At 32.5% G+C, this 26,245-nt stretch overlaps 1 pseudogene; it reads right to left on the minus strand.

Moving 5' to 3' along the window:
* Nucleotides 1–14,277: 14,277 nt before the first annotated feature.
* Nucleotides 14,278–15,266, minus strand: LOC131648295 (glutathione S-transferase T3-like; annotated as a pseudogene).
* Between the last annotated feature and the right edge of the window lie 10,979 nt (nt 15,267–26,245).

The raw sequence follows: 26,245 nt of genomic DNA on the forward strand, positions 1-26,245 counted from the left end.
ATTATGAAAGGGTCGTACTCTTTGTACCTTCGCTCCATTTGAATCTCAATAGTACCATATGTCTTGTCTATTTTTGTGCCTCTAGTTGGATCATACCATTCGCAGTAAAACAAGACAACTTTATTCTCCGAGTCCAAGTAATTGTATACCAACTCGTAGATATGCTTAACAAAGCCATGGAAATCATCTTCACCCCCATATGTATTCGATCAAAGTGCTTCCAAGCCTCGCCATCAGATGGATGTCGCATAGTGCCTGGACTTGTTTTGTTTGTATGATGCCATGTCATCTGACTTGCACTGTGCATTGAAGCAAACATTCTTTTTAACCTTGGTATGATCGGAAGATAAAACATGGACTTCACTGCGACACGTGTTTGCTTACGGTCAACAACTTTACTTTGAATTTGATATCTTGGACTCTCACGAAACTTACATTCCTCCAACAATCCATCATTAGTACCAAACTCATTGTCATAAAACAACATGCAACCATTAGTGCAACAATCAATTTTTCTTACATTTAAACCCAACTTCGACACCAACTTCTTTGCATCTTTAAATGTTGTAGGTAAGTTGTCTTTCATAGGAGTTGAATCCAACATCATTTTTGCGAAGAATTCCAAACACTGATCTGGAACACACATCGATAGTTTTGTCTTAGCAGCCAATAATCTCACACACATCGATAGTTTTGAATCTGACGACCCCTCAAACAATGGTATATTCATCTCATTCAACAACTGATAAAATCTCTGCGCTTCCTCATTTGGCAACTCTTCTCCATCAAAATCTTCAGGTTGATCATAGGCCACGTTCACGCCAAAAGCATCCTCAACCATCTCACCAATCATATTAAAGTTTTCCTCATATTCCATAGTCGGTCTACTGCTTGAAGCACGAGTATTACTAGTCTCTGGCACGTTCATCGGCAAATTTTCACCGTTCGACGTCCACACCCAATAATTTTTCATAAAACCCCTTCTATGCAAATGACGTGTTACTTCTTCTGGATCACTAATTATACGCCTACATTCACATTTAAGACAAGGACACCTAACTCCCCCTTCACTTCGACAACATTCCTGAACAAATGCCCACTTGATAAACCCATCAACTCCTTCTACGAAATTTGGTTTAAGTGCACGTCTTCCTGGTTCCAATCTATCGTACATCCAACTACGATAGTACAAATAATATTCCATACTGCATATTTGTACAATCATTACACTAATTAATCTATAACATTTATGTAAACTATATATATATAACTTTTTTATCTAACATATTCTCACATAGTATATAACATATTCTCACATATATACATATATATATATATATATATATATATATATATATATATATATATATATATATATATATATATATATATATATATATATATTATTCTCATATAATCTATAACATATAACAAGAATATTCTCACATAATATATAAACTTTATTCATTTAAAATATACAAAATCTATAACATATAACAAGAATATTCTCACATAATATATAAACTTTATTCTTTTAAAAAAAATAGAATATGTATAAATAAAATGTAAAAAAATATATATAATATAAAATGTCTTTATACCCTAATATAATAAAACTATATAAAGTATAAAATGTCTTTAACATAATAACATACTATATATATATATATATATATATATATATATATATATATATATATATATATATATATATATATATATATATATATATATATATATATTAAATTTTCTTTTTACCTTTTTAACATATACACATATATAATAAATTTTACTTTTACCATTTTAAAAAACATTCTATTTCCCAATATATATTAATATAATATTATATTCTTTTTACCAATAATATTTTTTTTAACGATTTTTTAACATAATAATAACATACTATAAACATATTAAAATTTCTTTTTACCATTTTAAAATATATTATATTTTCCAATACATATTAAATCTCTATTTTTCATTAAATAATATATATTAAACTTTAAAAAAAAATTGTATACTATAAATGTTGTCTATATAATTTACATATATAGATTAAGTTTAATTAGATATCATAACTTATATTTATAATTCATGTTTAATAATATATAAAAATGACATATATAAATTATATTCTTTTTTACTAAATTATATTTCGATTAAAAATATATATATATATATATATATATATATATATATATATATATATATATATATTACCATAAACTAAACAAATTATCTCTATTAACCAAAATCTATTTTAATAAAAAACATAATATGTTTTATTAAAAAACATAAATATTTCTATTTACCATAAATTACTACATAACCGATAAAAACACATACAATTTATCTATTATCACAAATATTACATACCACATTAATATATCACAAAATTTCCAGAAAAAACATACAACTAATCACAAATATAATATTAGAGAAAAAATATAATATTCAATCATCTAATTAATATATCAAAATATTAGAGAAAAAAATATAATATTTACCTATAAACTCAAATATAACACAAAAATATACTTCAAAATATTATATTTAAAATTATTAAAATACCTCAATCTTCTAATCTCCTCCAATCTTCAAGTCCAATTCTTATAATATATATCTCCTCCAATCTTCAAAATCTTGAATAAAAAAATTAAAATAAGTTAGAATTTTAATCAATACAAATTATAAATAAACAAAATATAAAATATAAATAAATTAAATAAATTACCTTCAACAATGAGAAGGGGAAGAAAATGAGAGAAGAGAGCAATGGAGAAAATGAGAGAAGAGAGAAATGGAGAAAATGAGGAAGAGAGGAAGAAATGAGGAAGAGAGGAAGAATGAGAAGAGAGGAGGAGGAGAAGGGGCGTGCAGAATTTTATGCGTTCTGGAGTAGGAAACTAGCGACGTGAAAAAAGAGCCTGAACCCATTGGCGTGCATGCCACGTCGCAAGTTGCCAACGGTCCAGTTGGCAGTGTCGTTAATTTCACGTCGGAACATAGTGACTGGGCAACCACGTCGCTAATTTCAACGGTAACAAACTTTTCAAATTTGAATCTGTGTTCACCTGCCAAAGCCTGCACAGGTCAATTCAGTGTCAGCATTAATTTTTTCCGACGTGCAACTCACGTCACAAATTAAAATTTCAAAATTTTTGTTTCCCCCCATTTGACTTTACAGATTTCAAAGTTTAGAATTTTTGTTTTATCATTTGCGACGTGAACTCCATTTCACAAGTGTTTTTAAATAATATTTTTTTCTGACCCCCCATGTGAATACGTAATTATTAATATTATTGATTAAAATAATGTAGCGACGTGTTCTTCATGTTAGAACAGTCACTTTCTTCCCACGTGAATAACACGTCACAAATTTATGACGCTAGGGAACCAATTTCTTGTAGTGAATGACATGTGGAAGATAAATTTATATAATTGAAAGGAGAGAGAATAATAAATATTTAAGGATATAATAGGAAAAATAACATTAACTATTCATTGGAATTGTAAAACGATTTATATTTAAATACAATTTTTTTTCTAAAACGACTTATAATAAAAAACGGAGGAAGTATAACTTAACAATTTCAAAACTGAAATTAAGAAAATCATGTCATCAAAAATCAGTCCTAGTTGGAAAAATCCTTCTTAGATAAGAATATTAATTGTATTACTGATTTTAAATTGAAATTATTGTATTCAGCCTTAAATACTATAAATAAAAAGAAATACATTCGTCAAACAAAACTTTTAGTCCCTGTATATTAAGCCATCAACCCATAACTCTATCAAAAAAATTGTTTTTAAATAGTTTTTCTTTTCAATACTGCAATTCTTGAATTATGTCATCATCTGAAACAAGATTAGAGAAGAAAAGGAATAAGATTGAACATGTCTCATCATCTTCAACCATACAATCACTTCCAAAAGATTTATTACGTGATGTGATTATAAATATAGGCTCTCAATCTTTTATTGATCTTTACAAAATAAAAGTGTGTTGCAAAGACTTTCTCGAAGTTGCACAAAAAGGTACGTGTTACAAAAAAATATCTTTGGAGAGTTATTCATTCAATGGATTTCTAGTGAAAATGCATTGTTATTTTTAAAACGTTGTGTGGAAAGTGAAAATATTGAGAGCTTGTATAGAGAGGGGCTACTTTTAAAAAAAAAAAAATAAGCAATTGATATAAGATATCGCACTAGGGGTGCAACCCTTACAACAAAGAAACACCTAAGATATGAAACAATCCATAGGTGATTTGAACCACTCATAAAAGCTAGAAAAATTCAAAGGATTACAACTAGCTAACCAACTCCAAGATAAATACAAAACTTTGGAGAACACCACATCGAAACTATAAGGCACCTTATCAAAAATCATATCATTTCTCATATACCATAAGCTCCATGTAGTCGCGATCCAAATGGCATTAATCTTCAATCTAGAGTTCACACTTTTCACCTTTGATTGGATACTCTCAAAATCCATTAAGTCATTAATGGTGAAAGGCAATTTCATCCCCGTCCACACGTCTTAAAGAAAGCGACCTAATACGCGACTCGTCCCGATAATTTTCTTTGTGCCAATATTTTCTAATTCGAAAAACAACAATTTTGCATAACGAATCTTTTTTTAAAGTTTATAATAACAAAATATCACTGTTTTAATTAGTATATTTTGAACAAATAATTAAATATATTTTTACATAATGTTAGGTATTGTTAGGTGTTGCCACTGAACAAATAAATAAATATTTAGATATTATAACTAATTTTAAATGTCAAATATGAGTTGTTAAAATTTTTCTTGAAATATGATGCTAAAATTAGTTTCCTATACATAGAAAAAAGAAAATTGGATGCTTACGTTTGTTAATATTACGTTAGATTTAGAAAAATGAATTAGTAGTATGTGTTTGGAAAAAAATTGATAATGAAATAAATTTACTATTATACATTTTATGTAATTGTAATCTAATGTATATTTCAAAATTTAAAAAAATAATTATCCTAGTCATTTCACTCAATAACTTTTCTCTTATCTATGGTGGAGTTTAATATTAATACATTTAAAAAAAAAAAACAATATTATAAATTCAAATGCATTAAGTTTAAAATATTCAACAAATCAATATACAAATTTTAGTTTAGATTCCTATTAATATATTGTTTTTAATAAATTGATCTTATAATGTACATGCTTCAATTTATGATACGATATTGTAATAAAAAGCAACTGTTTCAAAACCGCAAATTTAACTTCAAACTTCACATTTAATTATTGTTTATTTTGAAGGTTAAATTACTTATAATATGTTGACAACATACAATTTTATATGTCTGGAGTTAGTAGTTCATATGTAACTTTTCAATTAGTTTGAACCAAAATAAGGTTTCTATGCTTAAGGTTTCGTTCTCTAAATTTTATCAAACATATGTTTAAATGTTTGATCAAGGTTGCTTGGGTGGAAAATTCTTAGGTGGACACAGTGGCGGATCTTGCGTAAAATTTTAGAGGGGGCTGTAAGTGCTAACTTAAATATTATAATTAAAATTATAAGACATACTATTCTGACTTTTAAATATTTAAAAAAAAAATTCAAAATGCATTAATAATTTTTGGTAAATTTTTAGATATTTTAGGTTAGGTTTGAATCGATAAAATGTGATGGAATGGAGCGGAATGGAATGTCATAATATTATGTTCTATTGTTTGATTTGGTAAAAAGATGATGAAATAGAGCGGAACATGATGAAATACATTCCATCCTATTCCATCAAACCCTTTAATTTTCATTCCATCCAATTTTGAGATGTATGCAATGAAATGAACTAGTAATTTATTTCATTCATTTTCCGTCAAATTACAAAAAAATACACAAACAATGGAATGAAATCTATGTTTCATTCTGCTCCACTCCATTTCATAGTGTTTCATTCTACTCTGCTCCGTTCTATTCCATCATGTTTCATTTCACTCCGCTCCGTTCTATTTCATCAATCCAAACATAATCTTTAATTAAAATTAATTTAAAATTTAATTTATTTTAAAATAAATTATTATTAAAAAAACATGACATTTCATAAATGGTTGATGAATAAATACATAACTAAACTTTATGAGTATCAAAGTGATCATCTAATTTTTTGAATCTATTGATCCTCCTGTGTAGTTGTTTCTTTTGGGCTTAGGCCCTCCCTTTTACCAAAAAAAAAAAAATTTTTTTTTTGAATCTATATTTCCTGTTCCATCTTTGTTGCAATATGTTTCAATATTACAGTGAAACGACTATACAATACACCCATTTAAATAATAATGCTTTTCTTTCAAAACAAAAATTAAATTTAAGAAAAAATTGTTTTCATTCTTTTTGACTCATCACCACCTCTTTAAGTATATTAAAAAATTAATAGAAAATGTGAGGGGTGCCACTTAGGGGTGGCAAAACGGGCCGCCCGACCCGCCCGCCGCCCGTCCCGCCTTATGCCCGCCAAAAGACGAGCAGGGCGGGCATGCCCGCCAAGTAAAATGGGCATCAAAATCATGCCCGCCCCGCCAAGATGGCGGGTTGGCGGGCGGCGGGCTTACCCGCCTATTTTTATTTATATTTTTTAATAGATTAATATGTTTTTTTTACCTTTTAATTAAACTTTTCACTTATTTTTTAAAAAAAATTTTTATAAAAGTAATTTTTTAACAAATTTACTCTAAAAAATATTACATACATTTATAAATAAATGTATAAAATAAACCATCAAGAATTGCAATTACTAGAATTAACTAAAAAAAGAGTGAGTTTTGGAGGAGGAGCGGGTTTTGGCGAGCGGCGGGCTTTGGCGGGGCGAGTATGGCGGGCGGCGGGTTTTGGCGGGGCGGGCTTTGGCGAGCGGCGAGCCTAAAATCCCAACCCAACCCGCCAATTTTTGGCGGGTGCGCGAGCGGCCCGGCGGGCCTCGGCCCGTTTTGCCACCCCTAGTGCCACTGCACCTTCCGGCTCTTCTTAAGATCCGCCACTGGGTGGACACGCACCTAAGAATTTGTTTTACACACAACCAATCACATAATTTTAATTAATTAAAAAATTAATTAATTATTTTCTCTCTCCTTCATAATCTCAACCATCCCATGAATTCAATTAAAAACAAAATTAAAATAAAAATAAATTAAAAATTACTCGCTTCTTATTGGTTGTGCCTAAGAATATAGATTTATGACCGTGTCCATGCAAGAATTGCTCTGCTTGGGTTCTGAACCCATATCCTATTTTGTTCCTTTTTTTGTTTTTGTTTTTGAAGGTAATGGTATCTATGTGAAAGAAGATAGTTGATTTGTAGATAAAAAATGATTGATTCAGTGCTGAAATTTTTCTATTGATATTGATTTTAAAATTGACAAGTTATAATTAATTTTGATCTAGGTTTAATTTTGAAACTTTTTCATTGATTTAGATTTTAAATACGGATTTCTCTAATAAATTCCTATTTATGGTATGTTTTTCTTACTAAAGTTGATTTAGGATTATTCACGTAATTTAAATTTTTAACATGTTATAATATAATAAATTCTGAGGATTGATTTTTTCAAGTAAGATTTTGGATTGATTTTTTTATCTTGAAATAAAATTTTAAAATCTATATTATTTTCTAATATTAAAATTTAGGGTTAAATATATTTTTGATCCCTACAAAATTATCAATTTTGAGTCATATTTAGTTCCTACAAAATTAGTTATACACAGTTTTAATTTTTGTAGAAGTACACAAACGTCATGCAAAACCAATTTTATAAAGACTAAAACATATTTTTTTGATAAAAATTAAAATTGAGATATTTATTAGGACAAAAACATATTTAACCCTAAAATTTACTACTCTCAACACTGTGTTTTCTCTTTAAATTGTTTCATAAAACTCTTATGAAATTTATTGATATAATTATTGTCCTATTTTTTTTATGAAAGTTTGAGTATTTTTTAGTAATTGAAATATATATATATATATATATATATATATATATATATATATATATATATATATATATATATATATATATATATACACCGAACATATTAGAGATAAATAGAAAGAAAAGTGTGAAAGTGATAGTTGGAGAGAAGAAATTGAAGAAGAGGATTCAAATTTGTCTTCACCATGGACAAGGTAATAGTAGTTACTGTAGCAAGCCGCATGCTTCTTCTTGATAAAAGGAACTTGCCGATAAAGTTACTCGAACAAACTTGCATAAACTAAATAAATGTAATACATAATCTCATAAATGTAATACATTCTAACATTTCAAGAAACTCCAACTAAAACTAGTGAATATTAAATAATTTATAAAAGAATTCTAATTCATAATATCCCATCTACAATTTTCACACAATTCTATATCATCGTCTTCATCATCTAATAATGATCATTGACCTTCTTTCACTCTCCAACCATGGCACATGCTCTCAGAGTTGCATATCGGAGTTTGATTGCGCACCAACATACCATTATTTTTCCATAAAGAATTTGTTAAATTTTATACATTCTAACTTGAACTCATAATACACTTCGACATTCTCAAACAACACATATACTCAAGTCCTAGTTTTCTTGATTCGCGATCCTCAGAACAAAAAAAAATCATTTCATACACATATATCGCTTCCTTATGAAATTTTTGATCAACTGCAACCTTTATATAAGCTCTAAAAATCATCAATATTTCCATTCGGATAATTAAAATATTTAAGCAGGCTCGACCTTGTACCTGTGCAACTAGTGGCACAACACAGGGCCCCAAATATCTAGGGGGCACTACAACGGTTAAAGGCTACTAAAGCGCTTTTTTTGGGATACTAAAGCGCTTAAAAGCGCTGTTAAAGCCAGCGCTGCCGTAGGTAACGACAGCGCTTTTGAAAGCGCTCTCGTAGCCCCTCCTATAGCAGCGCTTTTATCCATAAAAGCGCTCTAGTATCCCCCCTATAGCAGCGCTTTTTCCAAAAAGCGCTCTTGTACCCCCCCCTATAGCAGCGCTTTTTCAAGAAGCGCTTTCGTAGGTTGTGCATTTTTTTATTTTTTATGTTTTTTTTTTTAATTTTAGGCAGCGCTTTTAGTTAGAAAGCGCTTTCGTTTTAAAAAAAAAATACATTTAATATGAAACATTTTATGAATTAATATTGCATATATTTATTATCAAAATACAAATAAAACATCACTAATTTTATAAGCAAGTGCTTATAATTATCCACTATAATATCCACTTAGCTACAAAATAAGCACACTATCATTTGTTTGTGTGTATTTCATATATTACTATAAAATGTATTAAACTATAGTCCCAATTTTGACCATGGAGGATATAACTGGTTGTACAGTGCCATCAATCAAATTTCAATTTACTTGACTAATTAACTAGTGTCGTAAGTTTTCGACACACTTATTTGCAGCATTTGTTGAACCATGTCTCAATGTTAAGGATGCTTTCCCATTCAGATTGTGGCCTGCAAAAATATAAAATAAGATTTAAAATCATCATAATGATTCTATGTAGGAATGAGAGATTTATTATGGACTTGTGTACCTTTTGAGTGCATGAACATCATTTTGAAACATGATGATTTTGACCTCTGCTCCTTTCTCTTTTAAAGCTCGAGCGTACTAAACATTCAAACAGCGAAAGTTATATTGTCATACAATATCAACGAAGAAAACCATGAGTCTGAGTGAATTATTCCTATCGCTATAAGTACTTACTTGCAGTCCATCAAAGATTGGAACGCGACGATCTTGTGCACCTAAAAGGAACAGTGTTGGTGCCTTTACCTGCAGAATTCATGAAAAGACATAATGCCAGAAATCAACTCCATGAAATAAGATACATCGTAATCATAATCATTAGCACCAATCAGGGTAATTCAATCATTAAGAGAGCTTGTAATAACATGGCAATTCAATCTAAAAAATGTTTGGCTCAAAGGCAAGACCTTTGAAACATGCGAGATAGGAGATTTGCTATAGAAGAGAGACAAATCTTCTGCTGAAAGTGTTTCCTGTAACCGATTTCTTGCAATGGTTCCACAGGCCTCTACATAGAACCAATCAGGGATATCGGTTGTACCAACCATCAGTGCAAAGTTGAAAATTGGATTAATTGCTGCAGCTGCAACAAACTTCTTTGGTGCCTGTAACAATTAGAAATCCAAACAATACGTTATGATCAAAAAAAGCCACCACACATCAACAAATTAAAAGTTCATAAGAGTTATTGCAAGAAGATAAGAGTTAATAAAATATGAATAGAAGTTATATAGATATGTCAAAAAGAGATAAGTCATATCAATTATTTCAGAATTTTAAAGTCAACTAAAGAATTGTTTTCAACTAAAGACAAGTCTTTTAATTCCAACTAAAGACAAGTTCATAAGAGTTGTGCATAAAGCTGATTTTTAAAGGTGGATGAAATGTTGTGAATCAATAAAGCATGGTATATATCTATTTCTTTGATTAAAGTAAAGTCTGCTAACTAATATAATTAATGGTTATGATTAGTGACACACAATTTCTAGCAAAATATATGGCTATGAACTTGAGTCAGTTCTCTAAACGTAATATACACTTATTTCTTTCATAATAGCCAACATGATATCAAACTATTGAAAAGACTTTAAAAATTACATGTATAGTACTTTGTCAGACATGTTAATATTTTTTTTGTGTGAATGATCTATCACAAGGAAACAATTTGAAACACTTGAATCTAAGTAAAAAAACAAACCAAGAGCAATTTAAAACCACTTGCACATCATACTTGTCAAGCATACAAACAGAGTATTAATTTCAATACCTTCTTACCAATCATTGAAATCCAGTATATATGCAACTAGCTTGATCACATAATCTATGGCAGAGAGAACATCATGACATCCTACACAGGAAAAACTAAAATAAAGATACAAATAGAAAATCCAGTATATATGCAACTAGATTATAAAGCAGATGTTCGCTTAGATAGTATTACCGACGTTTTTTCCGGATGTAGAAAACAATAAATACTAACCTGAGATCCAACTTTCCCTGGAAGAGACTGTAGTGCTTCCTCGCCAAATCCTAATGAACCTTTGAGAGATATAATAAGGTGTAAGATACCTTAAATAAATAGACATTTAATCTTCCATACTTTTGCACCCTTTTACTTTTCTAAGCTAGTGATTCTGAAGAACCTGAATAAACCGCTAACTGCATTTCAAGCTAATTAAGCCAACAAAGCTTATTTTTCCATAAACAAATGGTAGCCTTAAGTTCATTATGTAAGAGTTAAATCAACAATCTCTAACTGTACTAGAAGCATGAATAACCTGTAATTTACAATCAACAAGCTATATCCAACCGAATAACTGGTTGCATTCTATGAGAAGAAAATCGTTAATCAATTCTATAGGGATTCAGTTTCACATTGAAAACCCTAACTAAGCAAGTGCTTATAAAGATTAGTGTCGTGACTCACTTACCCTAACTTCAAAGCAACGAGAGTGACAAGGAGCGGTGCAAGCAAGTAACACTTTCACCTGGTTGCAATTGAGACACACTTGAACATGATTCACAAAGCAAAACCACAAGATGAAGGGAAGCTCTAACATACCGAGGAAAATGAATATTCATTATGATTATCGAATCGAGAAGAAAGAAAACAAAATCAACAGAGTCAGCAACAACAATTTCTCAAAGAGAGGAATCGATTTAGGGATTGAATCTCGTCATTCTTCACAGGAATCAACTTTAGGGTTTATTTTTGGGAACAGGGTTAAAATGGAGAAGAGTGTGGTGGAACGGTGGATACTCCATGGCTGGCGAGGGAGAAACGATGGCTAACGGTGGTGAATCGATGGCTGGTGGTGGTGAATCAATGATGGCTTAGGGTTACCGAAAAAGATGACGGCGAAGATGATTTCTGAATCAATGGCTTGTTTTGATTTTCGATAGTGGAGAAAACGTGTTTTGGTTTTTATTTTATTTTATTAATTATATATTATAAAACAATAGGTATAGGTAATTCTTTATAATATATTTAAGTGTTTTGAAATGGGGCTTTACCAGCGCTTTTTCAAAAGCGCTTTGAAATAGGGGGTCTTTACCAGCGCTTTTTTAAAAGCGCTTTGAAAAGGGAGGCCTTTACCAGCGCTTTTTCAAAAGCGCTTTCGTAAGGGGACTCTTTACCAGCGCTTTTTTTAAGCGCTTTCTAATATTCCCCTACAACAGCGCTTTTTTTCCTTGTTTTTTAGATTTGTTTTTAGCGAAACCTATAACAGCGCTTTTGCCTAAAAGCGCTTTCGTAGCTGTGCTGGCAAAACTCAAATTTGGCGTAGTGGGGCCTAAATTCAACTATAATAATATAGTATAGGATTTGGGATATATTTATTAGTATTGTAGTATGGTGATATAATAATATGTATAGCGGTTCATTGAATTTTTTCTTTCATATCTTTTAGTTTATTTAAACTAACTATTAAACATGTAAATTTGTTAAATAAATTTTAATAAAAGGATAAGAGCTATAAAATTGAGTTTGAGGGATTGCATTTGCTGTGTATTACGTGTGGAAAATTCGAGCACTATAAACAGGGGCGCTTAATGAAGAAGATTGCAGCAGAACCGGTGATAAATTTAGACATCCAGAGGTATAATGCTGATATGGCGTTATCCTTGAAAGATAATTCAAAGGATGGAAAGGATGACAAGAAAAGTGAAGATGGGCCGTGGTACGTGGTGCAGAAAAAAAGAAGAATAAAAAAGCCTATGGAGGTAAAGAAAAATCACCGACAGCGGAGGCGGGATCTTGGATGGCCAAGGTGGGGTCCAGGTTCCAGGCGTTAGGTGATGATGGGGGAGAAACAAGCAGAGTTGTTAAGGAAAGTTTTAATGGAGATGTATTGATTAAGGAAATATGTGATGGCAATAAAGAAATTGATATTAGTAATGATGAGGTAATCATGAGGGATGGCCAAGGTCGAGATGGGTTACGTATGATTGCAAATCGGGATTGGAGAACTCCAAATGCTCGTTCAATATCCTTTCTTGCACCTTCTTGATGTTGGGCAAATAATTTTCTCTTATCCCCTTGTGGCATTGAGATGCTTTTCACAAATGTTGATCATTCAGGATAAATGCCATCTGATAGATAATAACACATGTTGTATTCAGTGCCATTAATTGAATAATGGACCTTGGGAGCTCGCCCTTGCATAACATCGTTGAAGACATCAGATTGGTTCAACACATTGATATCGTTATTTGAACCAGCTACCCCAAAGAATGCATGCCAGATCCATAGGTCTTGTGAAGCGATTGCTTCAAGCATAACAGTTGGCTTACCATGATCACCTCGGACATACTGCCCTTTCAAAGCAACGGGACAATTTTTCCATTCCCAATGCATGCAATCAATGCTCCCCAACATACCTGGAAAGCCACGTGCCTCCCCCATTTGCAGCAGATATTCGACATCTTTAATAGTTGGCTTTCGCAGATACTGTGGCCCAAATACACTAATAACACCTCTGGTAAACTTATCAACACATTTTAGTGTTGCTGTTTCACCAATTCTCAAATAGTCATCTACACTATCAGCAGATGATCCATATGCCAGCATACGAATAACTGCAGTGCACTTTTGCAGTGGTGAAAGACTTGATCTACCAGTTGCATCAACCTTAAGCCGAAAATACTCATCATGTTCACCAAGAGCTTCAACGATACGAAGGAATACATGTTTATGCATTCGATATCTTCGACGAAATTGCTCATCTGTGTACACTGGTGCTTCTGAAAAATAATCATTGAATAAACGCTCATGTCCTTCTTCACGGTTCCTCTCTATATTTCTTCTTCGGCATCTAGGTCTGCTAGAACTTGCACCTTCTTTTTGGGCTTCACTTTCAAAGTAAAGTCTCACTAGTTCTTCATCCATACCATCATTCATATAATCCATGAACATTTTTGCAATGTGGGAAGGGTTGGAAGGATCCATGTGAAGAGAATTGTAATATTGAATTAAGAGGAAGATAAGTTGGAAAAGAGTGTGAAGCTTATTACTCATGTGAAGAGTATTTATAAGGCTACGAGCAACAGCTAGTTTGAATAACGGCTAGTTTGAATAATACTAACTTGGAATAACGGATACAAATTGAATAATAAAAATACATAGGAATCTAAAAATAACGGCTACAAATTGAATAATAAAAATACATAGGAATCTAAAAATAACTAGTTATATACTAAAAACTAATTAAGCCCATATTCTCTTCTAATCACGTCACATAATAACTCGTGAGCTTGCAATTGTCTTGAATCCATGTATGATGTATCTTTTGAAAGTATTTGTAAATCATTGATCTTCAATCTTACCATATCTCTCTCAGCCTTATGTTTCTCTGCATCGATTCTTTTCTTCTCTATCTAAACTTTTTCACTCTCAATACGTGCATAATCACGTGCAAATTGTGACATCAACTCATTTTTCTTTTGGAAGTTGTCTTGTAAAGTATTAAATTTGACATCAGATGTTGATCTTTCCACTAGCTTTTCTTTCTCCTTTCTTTTTGCTGCCTTTTGACCGATTGGTCTACGTAACGAAGAAGGTGATGGTGAATTTTCTTCGTTGCTTGTTGGTGTTGGGGGGTTAGAAGATGAAGAATATGCTCCAGAAGCCGAATTCTTTGTTCTTTTTGTAGAAGGTTCTGATGAACCTGCAAGCCATTTGAGTTCATCTTTCAATAATCTCCATGCACTCTCAAATGTAAAATTTTCACGCTCATCTTGGTAATAAATGTCATATGCAGTTGAAATGATGTTGCTCTCGGAGCTCCCGCTTTTTTTTTTAAATTCATTGCTTGCTTGTAGCACCCAACAAATTTATTAACAGAGGGGTTAATCTTTTTGTGCCATCGACCTTTTAATGTCAATGGTTTCCTCTCTTGAAAAATCTTGCCGCGATGTTTATTATAAGCTTCACCAATTTTCTTCCAAAAGTTGTCTCCTTTTTTATCAACCCCAACAATTGGATCCTTTGAAACATTGAGCCATGACTGAATGAGAAGCTCATCCTCCTTTGGTTGAAATCTTGTTTTCGGTATATTTACAACCGATGTGGTTCCAACATCTTCATCAAGGTTGATAGTTTTCAAACTATCTTGAATGCAAAATTGTGGTATTTCAGACTCTTGATCATTTGATTGCACACCACTAGTACCAATATCAACTTCACGAGGCATAATGGGATTAGTTGTTTGGGATGAAAATTGTTGATATTGATATGGAGAATGTGATGTATGATATGGAGAGTGGGATGTATGATATGAATAATTTCCAAATTGTGGATTATTTTGATGATTTGGAATAAGAGGAGGGATGCCACCATTTTGTATAAAATTGAACTAAGAATTATGGTGGTTGGGATTCATTAAAAAATGTTGAAATAAATTTTTTGTAATAAGTTTTGAAGTGTAATTTTAAAAAAATTTATTGAAATATATATAGAGAAAAAATTTACCGTTAAAAAATAGCGGTTATAAAAGAGCTGTTGTAAACAATGTGACTATCATATGTTTGAAAAAATAGCTGATATACATTAATTATTAATACTACATATATTTTATTATATTTATTGTTTTAAACTTATTGAAAAGATTGTTTTACTACAGTGCCAAGGAAAGCACCCCTTGCAAGCTTTTAGAGCACCCACATCGGTGGGTACTTCACCAAATTCAAGAAAATTGTGTCAGTAAGTTATGCTTTTGGACAGTTTATGCGTGGCTTTATTTTTTGAAAGTGGCCTTGCAGAGCACCGTGGTAATATGGCCACATCAGCAATATTGAAACAAAATATATAATAAAAAATTAATCTATAACAATAAATGTGATAGTTGCACCATATTTGTGCTATCTGCGAGAGCTTCTTATGGTGTAGTAGTGATGGCATTAGCACGAAATCCCCAATTGCTTGAGATTCTATTTGGGAGCCTAGGAAAGCTGGGGGCTTAAACTTGGTGGAGCTAATTAGTTGGAATAAGGCTGCTATGATAAAACTGTTGTGGAATCTTCAGGCCAAGGCTGGTAAGCGGTGGGTCCTCTGGATGCACTTTTACTATTTGAAAGGCCATGCTGTTACTGATTGGCGTATGCCTAGCAACTGCTCTTGGATCATGAAAAAGATGATGAGCTATAGAGGTGAGTTACAGAATAGTAGTTATTGGCACACTGCTATGCAAACGGGGAAATACAAAACTAAACTTATGTACCAAGAACTTAGAGGTGAGAAACCCCCTACCCCATGGTATAAGTTGCTCTTTAATAATTAATGCAGCGAGGCCTCGAGCCAAATTCAATATCTGGCTTTGGTGTTGTCACAGATGGCTGTTGTGCCTTCTGCAGGGAGGAGGAAACCCATGAGTATCTCTATTTTGTTTGTGTTGTTACTCGCAATATCTGGAAAAACATTCTCGGCTGGATTGAAATTTTCAGGGACCCCAAAGAATGGAATTTAGAAAAGGCTTGGTTGTGTATGGAAGCTTCAAAGAAAGGTCAGAGACGGCTCATTCTCAAGGCTGCTACTGCAGAAACGATATATGCTATATAGAAATTACGCAATATAATCTTCAAGAACCAAAGCATTGATGAGGATCTCCATAGAAAGATCAAAGCCAATGTTGTTATTAGATGTAGTGTGATCCCTAAGCTCTCTAACCATATTAATTTAGCGGAGCTTAGCATCATAGCCTAGTACCTGCTTTGTTTTTTGTTGTTCTCTTAGTTTGTTGGATTTTCTGGATTCTATGGAATCGGTGTAAGCTTCACTGTTTTTTGGGTTACCAATAAAGTTTATCTTTTATCCAAAAAAAAAAAATTAATATTGAATATTTTCTTAAATACAATTTTATGAAAAAGAAATATTCTAAATAAGTTAAAATAATGAAATCATGATATTCTTATATATAACTTTTTATTGAGTTAATTAAAAGTTACTTTAAGATTGTATCAATTTAAAATAAAGTTCAGAATGTTGTCTTTCAGGTTAGTCGTTGTTATTTCTTACACACCTCATCACAGAAACACTACAAGCTTGGAATGTGAACAAATGCATTGGGTTAATATATCAGTTCTGTGGGTTTTTTTGTCTTTTTAAAAGGATTATAGAGTTTTTTTTGTTAATTACATAGTGCATGTGAATAAATTAAGGAGGTTTTATTTTTCAGCAGTTAAACACCCCCACATAATAAACATCAAAGAATTGCAAGGGTTTACAAATACCAACATTCTTATATCAATATCTCTAAACTTTCACTAAACCATAGAGTTACTTGCAGAAACCAAAATTGTAATACATAACTTAATATGATTCTGGTTTGATCCTTATAAATGTTTTTCATAAATGTAATACACTCTAACATTTCAAGAAACTCCAACTAGAACTAGTAAATATTAAATAATTTATAAAAGAATTCTAATTCATAATCCCATCTACAATATTCACACAAATTTGTATCATCGTTTTCATCATCCAATAATGACCATCGACCTTCTTCCACTCTCCAACCATTACACATGTTCTTAGAGTTGCATATCGGAGTTTGATTGCGCACCAACATACTATTATTTTTCCATAAAGAATTTGTTAAATTTTGTACATTCCTCCTTGAACTCATTATACACTTCGACATTCTCAAACAACGCATATACTCAAGTCCCAGTTTTCTTGATTCGCGATCCTCAGAACATAATAAAATCATTCCATACACATATATCGCCTCCTTATGACTTTTTTGAGCTGCAATCTTTAAGCTCTCAAGACCATCAATATTTTTATTCGGATAATTAAAGTATTTAAGTAATCCCTCTCTATACAAGCTCTCAATATTTTCACTTTCCACACAATGTTTAAAAAATAACAATATATTTTCGTTAGGAATCCATTGAATGAATGGTAAACTATCCAAAGATATGTTTTGTAACACGTACCTTTTTTGTGCAACTTCGAGAAAGTCTTTGCAACACACTTTTATTTTGTGAAGATCAATGAAAGATTGAGAGCCTAATTTTATAATTACGTCACGTAATAAGTCTCTTGGAAATGATTGTATAGTTGAAGAAGATGAGACATATTCACACTTATTACTTTTTTTCTCTAATTTTATTTCTGATGATGACATGATTCAAGGATTGCAAAATTGAAAAGAAAAACTAGTTAAAAAATATAATTCAAATTCAAAATACTTTGATAGAGTTATGGGTTGATGGCTTAATATATAGCGACTAAATGTTTTGGTTGACAATGTATTTCTTGAGTTTTTAAAAAGTAAAGGAAAATATTTAATTTTTATTTATAGTATTTAGAGCTGATTCATTAACTTTAATATAAAAACGATAAATATAATTGAAATTCTTATCTAGGAATGATTTTTCCATTTAAGGTTGATATATGACCGATATGATTCTCTAAATTTCAATTAAATTATAATAAATTATTCATCTATATAAGGTTCAATTCCATTAATAACAAAATTTGCAATGGTATTTTATAAAGGAAAATTCTTTGCCCACCTCCCAACCTTCTAGGTCACTTCTGGTGAAAAACGACATATACCCCTGACTTCGGAAATGCATTTCCGAAATGCAAGAAAAAGGTGTTTTCGGATATGCATCTCCGAAAGCGCCTTTTTTTATAAAAAATTTGTCTTGTTTCGGAAATGCATTTCCGAAAACACCATTTCGGAAGTTTATTTCCGAAATATTGCGCGTTTTGCAGATTAAGCAAAACAGCCCCACTCCCCCATTCATTTACCCTAATTCAACATCAAACACAACCCCAAAGAAATTTTGTGCAAACACTTCCAAGGCTACATCAAAGGCTCCAATAAGCTTCCTATACTACATTCAAAAGCCCTCCAATCTCTTCAATCGGTAAGCATTTCGAGTTTTAGATCTATGATTAAAATTCATATTAGGGTGTTTACAAATAGCAAAAAATGTATTAGGTTAGGTTGGTACTGATATTTAGGTTGTTTAGAATGATTAAACATAGTTTTGAAGTTTGTTTTTGGGGTCTGCCATGGAAGTTGCAGAAAGCTTCCTCGCAGGGGTGTTTCGGAAGTTCATTTTCGAAAACACCTCAATTCCCAGTTTCGGAAATGAACTTCTGAATTGTATTAGAAGTGCAATTTTTTTTTAGTTTTTTCTGTTGTCTCGCATATTAATCGATTTCAATTGTTTTCAGGAATATGTCAGGCAACGAAGCACGCATCAGACAGGGTAGAGAGACCCAGACTGCGTCGGCTAGACGCGAGCGGACGGCGACGCCGCTGGCATCGACACAGGGACGGGGCAGGGCCGGGACGACGTGTGCAAGTTCCCGTGGAGATGGACGAGGGTACCTCTACATCTGGATCGAGGAGTCGTCTGGCTTGGGTATCTTCTTCCCACCAGCGAGAGGAGGAGGAGGAGGAGGAGGTGGCAGTGCCATTCCACGAGGCGGAGGAGGTACCGGATGTTGACCCTCCACTCGGGGAGGAGGATGAGCAGGAGGAGGGCTACCCGGGAGGGCCCAGTGACACTTCCGTGCTGCTTACCTACCGCGAGCACGTCGCTCGGCATATCTGGAAGGGAGAGGTATTTCTTATAATTTGCCCGACTACATTATTTAACCGTTTATAATTTAGACGTTTATTCAATATTTTTCTAACGGTCTATTTAACATACTTTTTTATTTGTTTTTTTGGTAACAGGAGATAGAGCCATTGAAAATGGTGAACCACGTCCGGAAGGTTTTCAGTCTGTTTAAACCGATTGCCGAGTGGTTTAACGACGCGGTGAGAGCTTCAGGGCTTAGTGGGATCTGCATGACGGGGTATTCCACCATCAGCCACGGCATGCAGGGGGCCTTTGTGGAGCGGTGGCACAAGGAGACGTCTTCTTTCCACTTACTGGTTGGGGAGATGACGATCACCTTGCATGATGTGCAGTGTCTTCTCCAACTGCCGATCAGGGGGGCGCTGTTGCACCACTCCCGGATCTAGAGGATCGAAGCCAATGAGTGGATGGAGCTCTATTTGAGTATGGAGCACGAAGTTGCTGACTATGAGTGCATCACGACCTGTGGGCCTCATATCCGATTCACCACACTGAGCACTTATTTCGAGCACCACCTGGTGGCGGCGGCCGAAGTCGAGGATGCGGGTGACGACCTATTTACACATTATCACCGTGGCTGCGCTCTCCGGTGCTGGTACATGCATGTGGTAGGCGCTGCGATCTTTGTGGACAAGAGTGCGAGGTACGTCGACGTGACCTACCTCCGCTACTTCATGGACTTGACCACCGTTCACCAGTGGAACTGGGGGGCAGCTACTCTGGCATACCTATACCAGAAGCTGAATGAGGCCTCCAACTGGAGGACGAGGCAGTTGACCAGATCCTGCACACTACTTACGGTACGTTTCATTTTAATTGTTTCGTATTTATTTATGTTTCGTATTTATTTTTAATACATTATCGTGTTTGTGTTTCAGAGCTGGATCATCTCTTACATCTCCCACATCCACGACTTCCACATTAATCTTGAGTACGATGATGCCATGTCCAGGGCCGCCAGATACGTTCTCCAGAGGGGGAACAATGCAGTGGGACCATACCGTGGGTACCTGGACCGCACGGTGCATGATGACGTCACTTGGAGGCCATTCAGCGACTAACTCATATTGTCCCCTTTGACGGCATATCTTTATATTCTGGCTGGTTGGCATGCGGGACCAGCACCATGGTTCGGTATCTCCCTGAGCGGTGCATGCGGCAGTTCGGATTTGTGCAGATGATACCCAGGTCACCTTTTGAGGCTGCTCCCGACACAGTGACCCGAGTGCAGCTCACTGCCATATTTGAGGATTGGGAGCATCATGTGGTACCGGAGGAGTATCGTCGCATTCGGGTCATCCAGGACTGGCATAGTGTGGAGGGATACGTCACATGGTTCTATCGGGTGTCACATCTTCTACTGACACCCGACGTTCTCGGCGCTCCTAGGCCAGCACACGAGGAGATCCTGGAGAACCAGTAGAATGAGGATGACCACGCCATTGATCTCCTGCCGATCTGCCAGCGAACAGAGATGCTTGGGCGGAACGCGTTGGATCGAGGTGTCGTCCATCAGGGCGGTCCAGAGGCAGTCGCCGTGATGGAGATGATCGTCACTGATGCGGGCCGTGCGGCGGCATACAGGCGGCAGAGGAGGTCCCAGGGAGAGAGGGTTAGGCATACCCAGTAGTGGTCGGGTTTATTTTTTTTTTTGTTTTCGGATTGTATCTTTCGCACACTATTATTATTTGGATTTGGATCGGCTTGTATATATTACTATTTTTATCATATTAGTATTTTCTGTTTATATGTCGCTTATTTTATTTGCCGTCTTCCTTTAATTAAAAATACGAGACTGTTTCCAAAAACATAAAAAAAAAACACAGTTTCTGCATAATTCGGAAGTTCATTTCCGAAACCCCCCAAAATCTGAAAAAAGGTGTTTTCGGAAGTGTATCTTTGAAAACACCCCCATTTGGTGTTTTCAGAGATGCACTTCCAAAGTCTGAAAAATTTAAAAAAAAATATACTTAGAAAATGCATTTCCGAAGCAGGGGTAAAGTGGGGTTTTCGCTGGGGGTGACCCCATAGGGAGGTGGGTAAAGAAATTTTCTTTTATAAATAATTGTTAGCTATTGTTGGTTTTCCTATTAAGGTTGATTTAATACCAATTCTTTTAATTTGGAAGTTATAAGGTTGGTTTTTTTTTAAATAGAATGTAATCATCTTATATACAAAATTTGTTGAATTTTGGAGACAAAACTTAACGTAATTTAGTCATTTTCATATTATTAAATAATTAACTTTTAATTATTTTGTAAATGAAATATTTTCAGTCTTTTGTACTACATTACATGATTATGGAACTCGCATTTTACATGATTATGAAACTCATTTATTTTTAATATTATGATGCTTATTTGATATTAAATTTCTTTGATTGGAATTAATTTTACTATGTTACAACGAGATTGAAAAAAAAGAAAGATTATTGATAAAAATATTATAGTAGAAATGATATAAAAGAAAAAATAATATAAAAAAGAATAATACTATATTTAAAAATATTTTAGTAGATAATAATTTAAATAAAAAATATATAATAAAAAATAAAACAAAATAAAAAAAACTCAAAAGAGAGTCACGACGGTATCAAATTGTCGCAATCAACAATTAAATAAAACCTCAAAAGAGAGTCACGACGGTATTGAACCGTCGCCATCAATAATTAAAAAAACACAAAAGGTAGTAACGACATTACCGTCACCATGAACAATTAAAAAAAACTCAAATGATAGTCACCACGGTTTCGAACAGTCGCTATAATATCTGATTACGTCAGTTCCAACGTGTCGTGAACTTGAGCGACAGTTGGTGTGGCAGTTTTCACAACCGTCTACGACGGTACATTAACCGTCGTGGATAGCAAATTGCGGCGATTTTAACCATTGTAATTTGCCCAAATAACTGTTGCAATATGTTAATTATTATTGTGTCTCTGTTTTTTTTTTTTAAATTTAAGATGTTAATATTTATTTTAATATAAAATTTTTAAAACAAATATTTTACTAATTTTTAATTAGAATTTAAGCTAGAATGTTATTAAAAAAATCTAACTTCAAATTATTTTATATAAAAAATATATTAGAAAAGGAATATTTTCCTAACAAAATTATCTAACACATTATGAGGGAATTTGTGAAGGGAAAAATTAGTGAGAAATAAAATTCTTCGAAAACTCCCTCACTAAATTTACTTCTACCAAATCTGTGAGGAAATTTGCGAGGGATTTTTCGTGGCGGAATAATTGCCTCACTAATTTTTTCACTAATTTTTACTAAGGCGCAATCAATTATATATACGGTTTTCCCTCACTAAATCCATCGTGGTTATTAGTGATGGATTTACTTCCCTCACTAATTTTTGTCTCAAAATAGCCCTTTTTTGTCATATTTGTTAGATGAATATAATAATCAACTTGTTTTCTTCTGAGTAGTCATTTGGTTAGATGAATATACAATCGACTAGTTTTTTAATAAAAATGTTTAATTAGTAAAATAAATTACAAGAATCAAAGTTATGCGATTTAGATTATTTATCACACATTTAATTATTTCCTTATGATATAAGTTTAGTTAGAATTTCTCTGATCCAAAAAAGTAATGCCTAATAGAATACTTTACGAGAATCAAAATTAGATAATTTGTAATCTCTTTTACACTGCTTAGAATATTAAAAATTAATTTAAAATAAATTATGCAATTTAAAAAAAAAATTTAGAATAAATTATGTAATTTTTTATAATAGTTTTATAATTTTTTTATTATGTCACCATGTTATCTAATATGTACCAAACACATGAAACCATAAAATGATATTATATTGTACCAAACCTTTTATAAAATCAATATTAATTTTATTATTATTATATCTTTTTTTTTAACTCTTTTTCTTATTTTTATCCTATATAATAGACACCAAACAGATCTTTTTTTCTTCTCTAAAATAAAATAGAGAAATTAACTTAATATATTAAATTCATTAATTATGTACTAATTTAAGATAATGTATAATAAATAAATTTTATAAACTAGGAAAACATTTCTTTTTTGAAAACAAACTGGGTTAAATTTCTAATCATTAAGAATTATATTGAAGCAATTGAAAATATGTCTTCCCAATGAAAAGGCATATCAATGAACCAATATGCATAAGTCATTTCATAAGTGTATAGTTAAACAACTATTTTTGTAGGTTAATGAACTTTTAAAAATTTGAAAATTTTCATTTTGCAAAAGGGGAGGGATATATTTACTCTAAGAATAAGTGTAAAAGACTTACTCCAAATCTTAATCATTGATTTTCATTAATCTAACGATTTTAATTGATCATTTAATTAAATTATTTTTGAAAATATTTTTCTATATAAAAAATTAATTAAAGTCGTTAGATTAATGATAATCAATAGTTAAGATTTAGAGTAAGTCTTCAACACTTACTCTTGGAGTAAATATATCCTTCCTCTTTATAAAATGGGTAACATATGTATAATATACTTTTGCGTTTGTTGGATAAACGCATTTCTTATTAATGTCAATAAATCTGAAGTAAGAGAATTGATATATTTTGTTGACTTACTACAATAATGAATCATGAATAAAGACAGGATATAATAATAGTGATTTTAATAATTTCCGATCTTGTTTCTTTTCTTAAAAGTTAAATTTAATACAACATCAAATTTCATATTTCACAATTAGTAAAAATATAAATTATGACATTCTATTGTTTTAAAATTAAAATGAACCAGTCTTTAGTTGATCCAGTGGTGATTAGCGTTGGATTTAGTAGGGAGGATTATGGTTCGATCTCCCACAATTACGATCGAGATGAGACTGAATTCATTTGATGACAGAACTTACCTCCGGACCAAACTATACCTTTGATGATAAGCCAAAATAAATTAGAATGTATGAAACCAACCTTAATCAAACCCTAATTTAAAAAATCAGCCTTATATGAAATTTAATAGAATTGATCTTAAATTAACCTTGATAGGAAAGCATGCCATTTTTAAAATTAAAATTAATAGAATTGATAATCAATGGAATCGATCCCGGCCTAAATTATCCCTAGATGATAAATCAACTCCAATTGGACAAATCAATCATAGATACTAATTTATTAATTGTATTTACCATTTTTAAATCCAAATTAATTAACTCAGCCAAATTAAAGATGTTATGTTGTTTTTAAAACTAAAAAAAGCGCCCCCAAACAAAACTGTTAACCCTATATATTTACCCATCAACCCGAAACTCTTTCAAAGCCTTTGTATTTTAGTCTTTTAGTCTGATTTCTTTTAAATATTGCAATACCTGATCATGTCATCGGAAATATTATTGCAGAAAGAAAAGTAATAAAAATGAACATGTGTCGTCTTGCTCAGCCTTACAATCACTTCCAAAAGATTTGTTATTTGATATGGTTGCAAGCGTAGGCTCTTATTCTTTCATTGATCTTCACAAAATGAAATTGTGTTGCAAGGATTTTCTTGAAGTTTCACAAGAAAATATGTGTTACAAAAATATTCTTGGACAATTTTTCACTCATTCCATGAATTTCTAACAAAGATGCATTGTGATTTTTTAAATGTTGCGCGGTAAGTGAAAATATTAAGAGCTTGTATAGAGAAAGATTGCTTGAATATTTTAAATATCCGACTGAAAATATTGGTGGTCTTGAGAGCTTAAAGATTGCAGCTCAAAAGCGCCACAAGGAAGCAATATATGTGTGGAATGATTTTGTTGTGTTTTGAAGGTCACGAATCAGGAAAATAGGGAGTTAAATATATGTGTTCTTTGAGAAAGTCTGTCTGTTGGATTCTTCTTCTTGAGTTTCTTCATTGTTGACATTGAAGTCTTTCCTACCTTTCATACTCATGTAGATGTGCTTGCACCTTGAGAGGATGTGATCCTATCATCTTTCTTGGAGGAGCCCCTCTTAGAGGAAGTGGTCTCAATGGCCTTGCTAACTTCTTTGGAGGAGCCTTTCGTAGAATTCTCAAATGATTTTCCCATATTGCCTATTTTTTTAAGATTTAGTTGGAAGAAAGAGGAATGTGACCTTGCTAGTAACAAAACTTCGCTTTTATAGAGGGTTTGGGATATGTCATACCCCAAAATTTACCCATCTCATTTCATCATCAAGGATTCAAGGCTCAAGGAATACTCTCCTATTCCAAGATCTACAAAAACTAAGGTTTGTATTTTATCAAAGGATTTTGAATCTCCAGGGCCTCGAATATATCTCAAGGTCTCTCATATGTCTCAAAGTATCTCCATGTCAATGATCAAACTTCAATCCCATTCAAATGCTCAGATGATCAATAATCGACTATGTTGACCTAAAAGTCAACTATAGTCAAAATACAGTCAAACTTCAAGATTTTTGGTCAACATCAAGTACGTGAGGTTATATCCATCATTTGATCAAAGGTTGATCATGATCCATTAATAAATACTCAGAAATGAACAAATGCAAAGGTTTAAATTAGGGTTTTTTATAGGAAAAGTCAACTCAACTTTGACTGGTCATAGCTTTCACATAGAGTATCAGAAATTGCCCA

Source organism: Vicia villosa, linkage group LG2 (genome assembly GCF_029867415.1).
Source record: "Vicia villosa cultivar HV-30 ecotype Madison, WI linkage group LG2, Vvil1.0, whole genome shotgun sequence".
Lineage (NCBI taxonomy): Eukaryota > Viridiplantae > Streptophyta > Magnoliopsida > Fabales > Fabaceae > Vicia > Vicia villosa.